The 10,982-nt window shown below is 39.8% G+C and overlaps 1 non-coding gene across 1 annotated transcript; it reads left to right on the forward strand.

Annotated features, from left to right (window-relative positions):
- The first annotated feature begins 10,557 nt into the window (after window positions 1-10,557).
- Window positions 10,558-10,665, forward strand: LOC127743046 (small nucleolar RNA R71). Its single transcript, XR_008004364.1, has one exon. It is a non-coding gene; the product is annotated as a small nucleolar RNA R71 (small nucleolar RNA).
- The last annotated feature ends 317 nt before the right edge of the window (window positions 10,666-10,982 follow it).

Raw genomic sequence — 10,982 nt, forward strand, 5'->3', positions numbered from 1 at the left:
TCAAATTGAAGATTACTATTCGACCATCTACCTCAAAAGAATATGTTCCTGAAAAAGCATCTAATTTGAATCTTGATGTCTTCAGGAATGGTCTGCCAAGTAGAATTGAAGATGGCTTATCTGAGTCATTATTGGGCATCTCCAAGATATAGAAATCAGTGGGAAATGTGAGCCCCTTAATGTTTACTAAAACATCTTCAGCAACTCCAGCTACTGTAATAATGCTTTTATCTGCCAACACAAAACGAGCTGCTGACCTTTTTAAGGGAGGGAGCCTTAAAACATCATATACAGATAAAAGCATAATACTAACACATGCTCCCAAATCACACATGCAATCATAAATTACTACACCACCAATAGTACAACTAACTATACAAGGACTTGGGTCACTACATTTTTCAGGTAAACTTCCCATTAAAGCAGATATGGAACTTCCTAAAGGAATAGTTTCTAATTCATTAATTTTGTCCTTATGTATACATAAATCTTTTAGAAACTTTGCATATTTAGGTACCTGTTGAATGACATCAAAAAGGGAATAGTTACCTCAACCTTTTTGAAGATTTCTACTATCTTGGGGTCAGGTTCCAACTGCTTCCTAGGCTTCCTTGCAAGTTGTGGAAATGGAATGGGAGTGGTGTTTTCTACAGTGTCTGCACCTTTTGGTGCTTTCTCCTGTGATTGAGCTTCTTCTCTCTCTGGTATGTCCTGTATGTCCTCTTCCTCTTCAACATCTTCTAATTCCACAACCTCTTCAGCTGAGGTGTGTTCTGGTGGGCTTGGCTCCTTCTGAATTCTCTCCTGCAGTGTGGTTCCAGACCTTAGGGTAATGGCATTAATACAACCCTTTGGGTTAGGGAATGGTTGAGAGGGGAGTCTACCAGAGCTTGAGGACTGGTTACTAGAATTTTGCGTTTATCCCATCTGTGAGACAAGAGTTTGTAAAGTAGAAGCGAAAGTATTCAAAGTTGCTTTAATATTTTCTTCCATAGCTTGATGTCTCTGATCAATAGCTTGTAGTAAGTCAGTATTAGGGGATGAAGAGATGCTAGTGGTCTGAGAGGTTTGCCGTGGGGCTTGAGGTTGTCATAAATGAGGTGCTCTGTAAGGTTGATTCTGCTGCCTGTTGTAATTGTTATTCCACCTCTAATTTCCATTGTTATATCTGCCTCCTCTGTTAGAATTGTCCCTCAAACCCAGGTTAAAATTGTCTCTCCAGCCTTGGTTGGAATTATCCTGCCATCCTTGGTTATAATTGCCACCTTGATTGTACCCTTGATTGGGGCGGTCATAAAAGTTATGAGTGGCTGCTACAATATTGTCTTCTGGTTGGAGCTGCGGACACTCATCGGTATAGTGACTATAGTCTGCACAGACGCCGCACACTCTTTGTGGGACTAACTGCTGGCTGTGCTATGGTGGAGAAGGCTGAACTTGCTGAGATTGTTGTTGATTCAGTTGCATCTGCTTCAGCAGATTAGTAATTTCACATAGATTCTGGGCTATAGCGGTAGTCTCTGTATTAGTGGATACCTCCGCAACAGCTCTTGACCGACTTTGTCTCTACCTATGATTCCTAGTAGAGTCAGCTATGTCTCTGATCAATTTCCATGCTTCGTCTGTAGTCTTGTGCTTTTTCATAGAACCATTGCAAGCACCTTCCAGTGTGGTCCTATCTTGAGGTCTCAGACCCTGTGTAAAGTAACCGAGTAAGACTATCTTGTCAATCATATGATGGGGACATGTATTTCGAAGTGTATTGAAGCGTTCCAAGTATTCATAGAGGGTCTCAAATTTGTCCTGGACGATCATAGACATGTCCTTCCTTAGCTTATCAGCAATTTCAACTGGAAAAAATTTATCCAAAAATTCGCTCCTAAGTGTATCCTAGTTGAAAATAGTTTCTCTGGGCTGAGTGTAGTACCACTCTCTTGCTTTTCCTTCCAGAGAAAACGGGAAAGCTTTTAGCAGAATAGAGATTTCATCAGCTCCATCACGTTTAACAGTAGAGCAAGCGGTCTGGAAATCCCTGAGATGCTTGATAGGCTCTTGAGCAGGTAAGCCATGAAATTTGGGCATCAAGTTGAGTAGTGAAGATTTTATTTCAAAATCTACAACTACTGCTGGGTGGTGCACCTGGAATGGTTTGAGCGTAAAATCAAGGGCTCTTTCCTCCTGGATGGTGACTCTTCTGGGTGCTGCCATGTCACCTGCACGTGAATGAACTGGATCAGTAAAAAAGGGGGTTGTTTCTTCCTTAAATGACGGTTCAGGTTTGTCCTCAAAGAGGAGTCGCCTACGCCTAGCTCGCCTTATATGCGAAAGAGTTCTTTCAATTTCAGGGTCAAATGCTAGCAAGCTTGGATCAGGAAGCAAACGCGTCATTTAACGAAAGAAACGTGCAGTTCATATTAATAGAATGAAAAGAGAAAATAAAATAAAAAAATTGCAATAAAAATAAATACCAATCAATAAATTAACACACTGTTGTAACTCCCCGGCAATGGCGCCAAAAATTGATGCAGCAAAAATTGGTAAATTAAAAATTATTAAAATGTGTACGTTGCAAGTATAGTTCTTAACTCACCGGAAATCCACTTATCAATTTAGAAATATGTCACAGAAATTCAAATTTTTAAATACTGGGAGTATGAATCCCATGTCGTCTCCCAACGAGTTGCAGAAAGGTGTGCTATTTTATCAATCAGATGTTTTCAAAAAGGTTTGAGTTGAATAACAGAAAATTAAATTGATGAATTTGAACAATGTAAATAAAAGCCTTGACTGGGAGTTAATTAGTTGGAATCCCTATTATAGTTGGAATACTCTCAAGATTAATTGATAATTAAAAGTTATTCTGTTTTGTTATCCTTTACTAGGTAAAGGAAAGTCAAACAAGTTGGAATGCTACGTCTGCTTACAAATTGCAACCCACTTAATTAAAAGGGATTGGTGTTAGTGACTAGAAGGCAATCCAATAGTAAATCCAATTACAATCTTTCTTTCAAGCCTTCCAACTCAATTGGTTCCTTTCAATTAACTCCCCATCAAGTTAGGAAACTACTCACTCATTGTAAATAATAAATCCATAACATATGAAAGGGAATCAAAAGAAGACATGATTATTGGAAGGTAAAATGGATTAAAATGAAAGAAATAATTCTTGTATTAAATAATCATAAAAGTATTCCAATGACAAAATTGAACAAGGCAAAGAACGTGGAAGAAATAAACCAAGTTAAGAGAACGAACTAGAATGACGAAATCTTGATGAGGAAATAACTCTTCTCAATATCCCAATGCAAAAGTAGTAGAAATATAATATCCTAAAAGTATCAATTGTGTAGAGAGAAAACCTAGAGGAGGAGTAAAAACTAGATCTAAAAACTTAAAACTGTGTAGAATGAATATTGTCCTCGTTTCTGTATGTTCTCTGGCTCTAGTCTGCTGTTCTAGGCCGAGAACTGGGTCAAAACAGGGCCCAAAACCGCTCCCAATGAAATCTGTAGATTATGCAGATCGCGCATGTCACGCGATCGCGTCGTCCACGCGGACACGTCATTCGCATTTTTCCGTGCCACGCGTTCGCGTCGTCCACGCCTCCGCGTGACTTGTGCTTTTCTTTTCCGCGCGAACGCGTAAGCCATGCGGCCGCGTCACTTCTCGCTGGTTGTCTCCTCAATTTCTTGTGTTCCTTCCATTTTTGCTAGCTTCCCTTCCAATCTCCAACTCATCCATGCCCTATAAAGCCTGAAACACTTAATACACAAATCACGGCATTGAATGGGATAAAGGATAACTAAAATGCATAATCAAAAGTCTCTAGGAAGCAGTTTTCAATCATGTAATAATTCCAGGAAGGAAATATAAATGCATGCTAAATTAATGAATAAGTGGGTAAGGATCATGATAAAACCACATAATTATACACAATGTAAACCATAAAATAGTGGTTTATCAGCTAGCTCATCAAAGCACAACTTCTGGTACTTTAGCTCCTGTATCTCACTCCCTTGCTTCTCCTGTTCTTTGAGCAGTTTGTAGAGCATGCTATTCTGATTCTGCTGCTCTTCTTTGAGTTGATCCATAGTTTCTTGCAGCTTGGTAACAGATGCTTCTAAGCGGGCCCAATAGTCAAATTGAGGAATTTCTGGGAGGAGCTTGGTGGACGAAATTGTGATATCTAACAATGGCATTCAACTTGGTATGCGCATCTAATAACTCAGCACTTTCTTCACAACTCCACACAACTAATCAGCAAGTGCACTGGGTCATCCAAGTAATAAACCTTACGTGAGTAAGGGTCGATCCCAAGGAGATTGTTGGTATGAAGCAAGCTATGGTCATCTTGTAGATCTCAGTTAGGCTGATTCAAATGGTTATGGAGTTTTCGAATATAAAGATAAATAAAACATAAAATAAAGATAGAAATACTTTTATAAATCATTGGTGGAAATTTTAGATAAGTGTTTGGAGATGCTTTATCCCTGTTGAATCTCTGCAATATACTACTTTCTTATTTTCAATCCTTCATACTCCTTTCCATGGCAAGCTGTATGTAGGGCATCACCGTTGTCAATGGCTACTTCCCATCCTCTCAGTGAAAAAGGTCCAAATGCTCTTGTCACAGCACAACTAATCATCTGTCGGTTCTCGATCATGTCGAAATAGAATCCATTGATTCTTTTACGTTTGTCATCACACCCAACAATCGCGAGTTTGAAGCTCGTCACAGTCATTCAATCCCTGAATCCTACTCGGAATACCATAGACAAGGTTTAGACTTTTCGGATTCTGAAGAATGAATGCCAAAGGGTTCTAGCTTATACCACGAAGATTTTGATTAAGGAATCCAAGAGACACACGCTCGGTCTAAGGTAGAACAGAAGTGGTTATCAGTCACGCGTTCATGAGGATGGATGATGATGATTGTCACAGATCATCACATCCATCAGGTTAAAGTGCAACGGATATCTTAGAACAAGAATAAGCTGAATTGAAGAGAAAATAGTAGTAATTGCATTAAAACTCGAGGTACAGCAGAGCTCTACACCCTTAGTCTATGGTGTGTAGAAACTCCACCGTTGAAAATTCATATATGATCAAGGTTTAGGCATGGCCGAATGGCCAGCCCCCATAAACGTGATCAAAGGATCATAAGGTAATCCAAAAATAATCCAAAGATGTGTAATACAATAGTCAAATGTCCTATTTATACTAGACTAGCTACTAGGGTTTACAAAAATAAGTAATTAATGAAGAAATCCACTTTCGGGGCCCACTTTGGTGTGTGCTTGGGCTGAGCTTGAGCTTTACACGTGCAAAGGCTTCTTTTGGAGTTAAACGCCAAGTTGTAACGTGTTTTTGGCGTTTAACTCTGGTTCGTGACGTGTTTCTGGCGTTTGACTCCAGAATGTAGCATGGAACTGGCGTTGAACGCCAATTTACGTCGTCTAATCTCAAATAAAGTATGAACTATTATAAATTGCTGGAAAGCTATGGATGTCTACTTTCCAACGCCGTTGAGAGCGCGCCATTTAAAGTTCGGTAGCTCTATAAAATTTATTTCGAGTGCAGGGAGGTCAGAATCCAACAACATCAGCAGTCCTTTGTCAGCCTTCTATCAGACTTTTGCTCAGGTCCCTCAATTTCAGCCATAAAATACCTGAAATCACAGAAAAATACACAAGCTCGTAGTAAAGTCCAGAAATATGTATTTTACATAAAAACTAATAAAAACATCCCTAAATGTAGCTAGATCCTACTAAAAACTACCTAAAAACAATGCCAAAAAGCGTATAGATTATCCTCTCATCACAACACCAAACTTAAATTGTTGCTTGTCCCCAAGAAACTTGAAAATTAAATAGGATAAAAAGAAGAGAATATACTATAAATCCCAAAATATCAATGAATATTAGTTCTAATTAGATGAGCAGGACTTGTAGCTTTTGCTTCTGAACAGTTTTGGCATCTCACTTTATCCCTTGAAGTTTAGAATGATTGGCATCTATAGGAACTCAGTGTTCAGATAGTATTGATTGATTCTCTTAGTTAAGTATGTTGATTCTTGAACACAGCTACTTTTATGAGTCTTGGCCGTGGCTCTAAGCACTTTGTTTTCCAGTATTACCACCAGATACATAAATGCCACAGACACATGACTGGGTGAACCTTTTCAGATTGTGACTCAGCTTTGCTAAAGTCCCCAGTTAGAAGTGTCCAGAGCTCTTAAGCACACTCTTTTTGCTTTGGATCACGACTTTAACCACTCAGTCTCAAGCTTTTCACTGGACCTGCATGCCACAAGCACATGGTTAGGGACAGCTTGATTTAGCCACTTAGGCCTGGATGTATTTCCTTGGGCCCTCCTATCCATTGATGCTCAAAGCCTTGGATCCTTTTTACCCTTGCCTTTTGGTTTTAAGGGCTATTGGCTTTTTCTGCTTGCTTTTTCTTTTTCTTTATGTTTTTTTATTTCGCAAGCTTTGTTCTTCACTGCTTTTTCTTGCTTCAAGAATCAATTTTATGATTTTTCAGATCATTAATAACATTTCTCTTGTTCATCATTCTTTCAAGAGCCAACAATTTTAATATTCATAAACAACAAGCTAAAAAATATGCACTGTTCAAGCATTCATTCAGAAAACAAAAAGTATTGTCACCACATCAATATAATTAAACTAATTTCAAGGATGAATTCAAAATTCATGTACTTCTTGTTCTTTTGAATTAGAAGCATTTTTCATTTAAGAGAGGTGAAGGATTCATGGAATTAATCATAGCCTTAAGACATAGTTACTAGACACTAATGATCATGTAATAAAGACACAAACATAGATAAATATGAAGCTTAAAAACTGAAAAATAGAGAAATAAGAACAAGGAATGAGTCCACCTTAGTGATGGTGGCGCCTTCTTCTTGAAGGACCAATGATGTCCTTGAGCTCTTCTATGTCTCTTCCTTGCCTTTGTTGCTCCTCCCTCATTGCTCTTTGATCTTCTCTAATTTCATGGAGAATGATGGAGTGCTCTTGATGTTCCACCCTTAGTTGGTCTATGTTATAACTCAAGTCTTCTAGAGAAATGTTGAGTTGTTCCCAATAGTTATTTGGAGGAAAATGCATCCCTTGAGGCATCTCAGGGATTTCTTGATGATGAGCCTCTTTATGTGTCTATTGAGATCCGTGAATGGGCTCTCTTGTTTGCTCCATCCTTTTCTTAGTGATGGACTTATCCTCTTCAATGAGGATGTCTCCTTCTATGATAACTCCAGCTGAGTAGCATAGATGGCAAATAAGATGAGGAAAAGCTAGCCTTGCCATGGTGGAGGACTTTTCGGCTATTTTGTAGAATTCAAGAGAGATGACTTCATGAATTTCTACTTCCTCTCTAATCATGATGCTATGGATCATGATGGCTTGATCCACAGTAACTTCGGATCGGTTGCTAGTGGGTATGATGGAGAGTTGGATGAACTCCAACCATCCTCTAGCCACAGGCATAAGGTCCAGTCTTCTTAATTAACCGGCTTGTCTTTTGAGTCTCTTTTCCATTGAGCTCCTTCCACACATATGTCCATAAGGACTTGGTCCAACCTTTGATCAAAGTTGACCCTTCTAGTGTAGGGGCGTGTATCTTCTTGCATCATAGGCAAGTTGAATGCCAACCTCACATTTTCCGGACTGAAATCTAAGTATTTCTCCCGAACCATTGTAAGGTAATTCTTTGGATTTGGGTTCACACTTTGATTATGGTTTCTAGTGATCCATGCATTTGCATAGAACTCTTGAACCATTAAGATTCTGATTTCTTGAATGGGGTTGGTCAGAACTTCCCAACCTCTTCTTTGGATCTCATGTCGGATCTCCGGATACTCATTTTTTGTGAGCTTGAAAGGGACCTCAGGGATCACCTTCTTCTTGGCCACAACTTCATAGAAGTGGTCTTGATGGACCTTTAAGATGAATCTCTCCATCTCCTATGACTCGGAGGTGGAAGCTTTTGTCTTCCCTTTCCCTTTTCTAGAGGTTTCTCCGGCCTTAGGTGCCATAGGTGGTTATGGAAAAATAAAAAAAACTATGCTTTGGTTATGGAAAACCATCACCTTCGAGCAAAAGAAGAAAGAATAGAAGAAGAAGAAGAAAATAAGGAGGAGAGGGAGAGAGTTGTGTATTCGGCCAAGGGGGAGAAGAGAAGGTTATGTTGTGTGAAAATGAAAAAGGATGGAGGGGTTTATATAGTGAAGGGAGAGGGAGTTGGTTCGGCCATTTAGGGTGGGTTTGGGTGGGAAAGGTAGATGGATGTGAGTGGTGAAGAGTTGATGGGGAAGAGAGATTGAGGTGATTGGTGAAGGGTTTTAGGGAAGCGTGTTTATTGGATTGTGTGAAAAAGAGAGAGAGGGTGAGTTGAGGTAGGTAGGGATCCTGTGGGATCCACATATCCTAAGATGATCCTGTGGGTCCACAGATCCTGAGATTGTCAAGGATTTACATCCCTGCACCAATGAGGCGTGTAAAATGCCCTCTGCATGCAATCCTGGTGTTTAACGCCAGCTTGATGCATGTTTCTGGAATTCAACGCCAGATCCATGCTTTGTTTTGGCGTTGAACGCCAGCCAGATGCTCCTTATTGGCGTTTAAACGCCAGTAAGCCCTTCCTCCAGGGTGTGCTGTTTCTTCTGCTGTTTTTTATTCTATTTTTAATTTTAGTATTTGTTTTGTGATTTCACATGATCATGAACCTAATAAAACATAAAAGAACAATAAAAATAAAAATAGAATTAGATAAATAAAAATTGGGTTGCCTCCCAATAAGTGCTTTTTTAATGTCACTAGCTTGACAGTGGGCTCTCATGGAGCCTCACAGGTGATCGGGTCAATGTTGTGGACTCCCAACACCAAACTTAGAGTTTGAATATGGGGATTCAATACCAAACTTAGAGTTTGGTTGTGGCCTCCCAACATCAAACTTAGAGCTTGATTGTGGGGGCTTTGTTTGACTCTGTATTGAGAGAAGTTTTTCATGCTTCCTCTCCATGGTTGCAGAGGAGTATCCTTGAGCTTTAAACGCAAGGTAGTCCCCATTCAATTGAAGGACTAATTCTCCTCTGTTAACATCTATCACAGCTCCTGCTGTGGCTAGAAAAGGTCTTCCAAGGATGATGCATTCATCCTCCTCCTTCCTAGTGTCTAAGATTATGAAATCAGCAGGGATGTAAAGGCCTTCAACCTTCACTAACACGTCCTCTACCAATCCATAAGCTTGTCTTAGTGTCTTGTCTGCCATTTATAATGAGAATATGGTAGGTTGTACCTCAATGATCCCCAGCTTCTCCATTACAGAGAGTGGCATAAGATTTATCCCTGACCCCAAGTCACACAGAGCCTTCTCAAAGGTCATAGTGCCTATGGTGCAGGGTATTGAGAATTTACCAGGATCTTGTCTCTTTTGAGGTAAAGTTTGCTAAACCCATGTATCTAGTTCACTAATGAGCAAGGGAGGTTCACCTTTCCAAGTCTCATTACCAAACAACTTGGCATTCAACTTCATTATAGCTCCTAGATATTGAACAACTTGCTCTCCAGTTACATCTTCATCCTCTTCAGAGGAAGAATAATCTTCAGAGCTCATGAATGGCAGAAGGAGGTTTAATGGGATCTCTATGGTCTCTATATGACCTTCAGATTCCTTTAGCTCCTCAACAGGGAACTCCTTCTTGTCTGGGAGACGTCCCATGAGGTCTTCCTCATTAGGATTCACGTCCTCTCTTTCCTCTCTAGGTTTAGCCATGTTGATTATGTCAATGGCCTTGCACTCTCTTTTTGGATTCTCTTCAGTATTGCTTGGGAGAGTACTAGGAGGAGTTTCAGTGATTTTCTTACTCAACTGGCCCACTTATGCCTCCAGATTTCTAATGGAGGACCTTGTTTCACTCATGAAACTTAAAGTGGCCTTAGACAGATCAAAGACTATGTTTGCTAAGCTAGAGGTACTCTGCTCAGAATTTTCTGTCTGTTGCTGAGAAGATGATGGAAAAGGCTTGCTATTGCTGAGCCTATTTCTTCCACCATTATTAAAGCCTTGTTGAAGCTTCTGTTGATCCTTCCATGATAAATTTGGATGATTTCTCCATGATGAATTATAGGTGTTTCCATAAGGTTCACCCATGTAATTTACCTCTGCCATTGCAGGGTTCTCAGGATCATAGGCTTCTTCTTCAGAAGATGCCTCTTTAGTACTGTTGGATGCATTTTGCCATCCATTTAGACTTTGAGAAATCATGTTGACTTACTTAGTCAACATTTTTTTCTGAGCCAATATGGCATTCAGAGCATCAATTTCAAGAACTCCCTTCCTCTGAGGCGTCCCATTACTCACAGAATTCCTTTCAGAAGTGTATATGAATTGGTTATTTGCAACCATGTCAATGAGTTCTTGAGCTTCTGCAGGCATTTTCTTTAGGTGAATGGATCCACCTGCAGAATGGTCCAGTGACATCTTGGAAAACTCAGATAGACCATAATAGAATATATCCAAAATGGTCCACTCTGAAAGCATGTCAGAAGGTCACCTTTTGGTCATCTGCTTGTATCTTTCCCAAGCTTCATAGAGGGATTCACCATCTTTTTGTTTGAAGGTCTGAACATCTACTCTAAGCTTGCTCAGCTTTTGAGGAGGAAAGAACTTAGCCAAGAAGGCTGCGACCAGCTTATCCCATGAGTCCAGGCTATCTTTAGGTTGTGAATCCAACCATGTTCTAGCTTTGTCTCTTACAACAAAATGGAGTAGACTTCAGGATTTACTCCATTAGTCTTAACAGTCTCACAGATCTGTAAGAACTCAGTTAAAAACTGATAGGGTTCTTCTGATGGAAGTCCATGGAACTTGCAGTTCTATTGCATTAGAGCAACTAGTTGAGGTTTCAGCTCAAAATTGTTTGCTCCAATGGTAGGGATTGAGATGCTTCTTCCATCAAA

This window comes from Arachis duranensis, chromosome 1 (genome assembly GCF_000817695.3).
Source record: "Arachis duranensis cultivar V14167 chromosome 1, aradu.V14167.gnm2.J7QH, whole genome shotgun sequence".
Taxonomy (NCBI): domain Eukaryota; kingdom Viridiplantae; phylum Streptophyta; class Magnoliopsida; order Fabales; family Fabaceae; genus Arachis; species Arachis duranensis.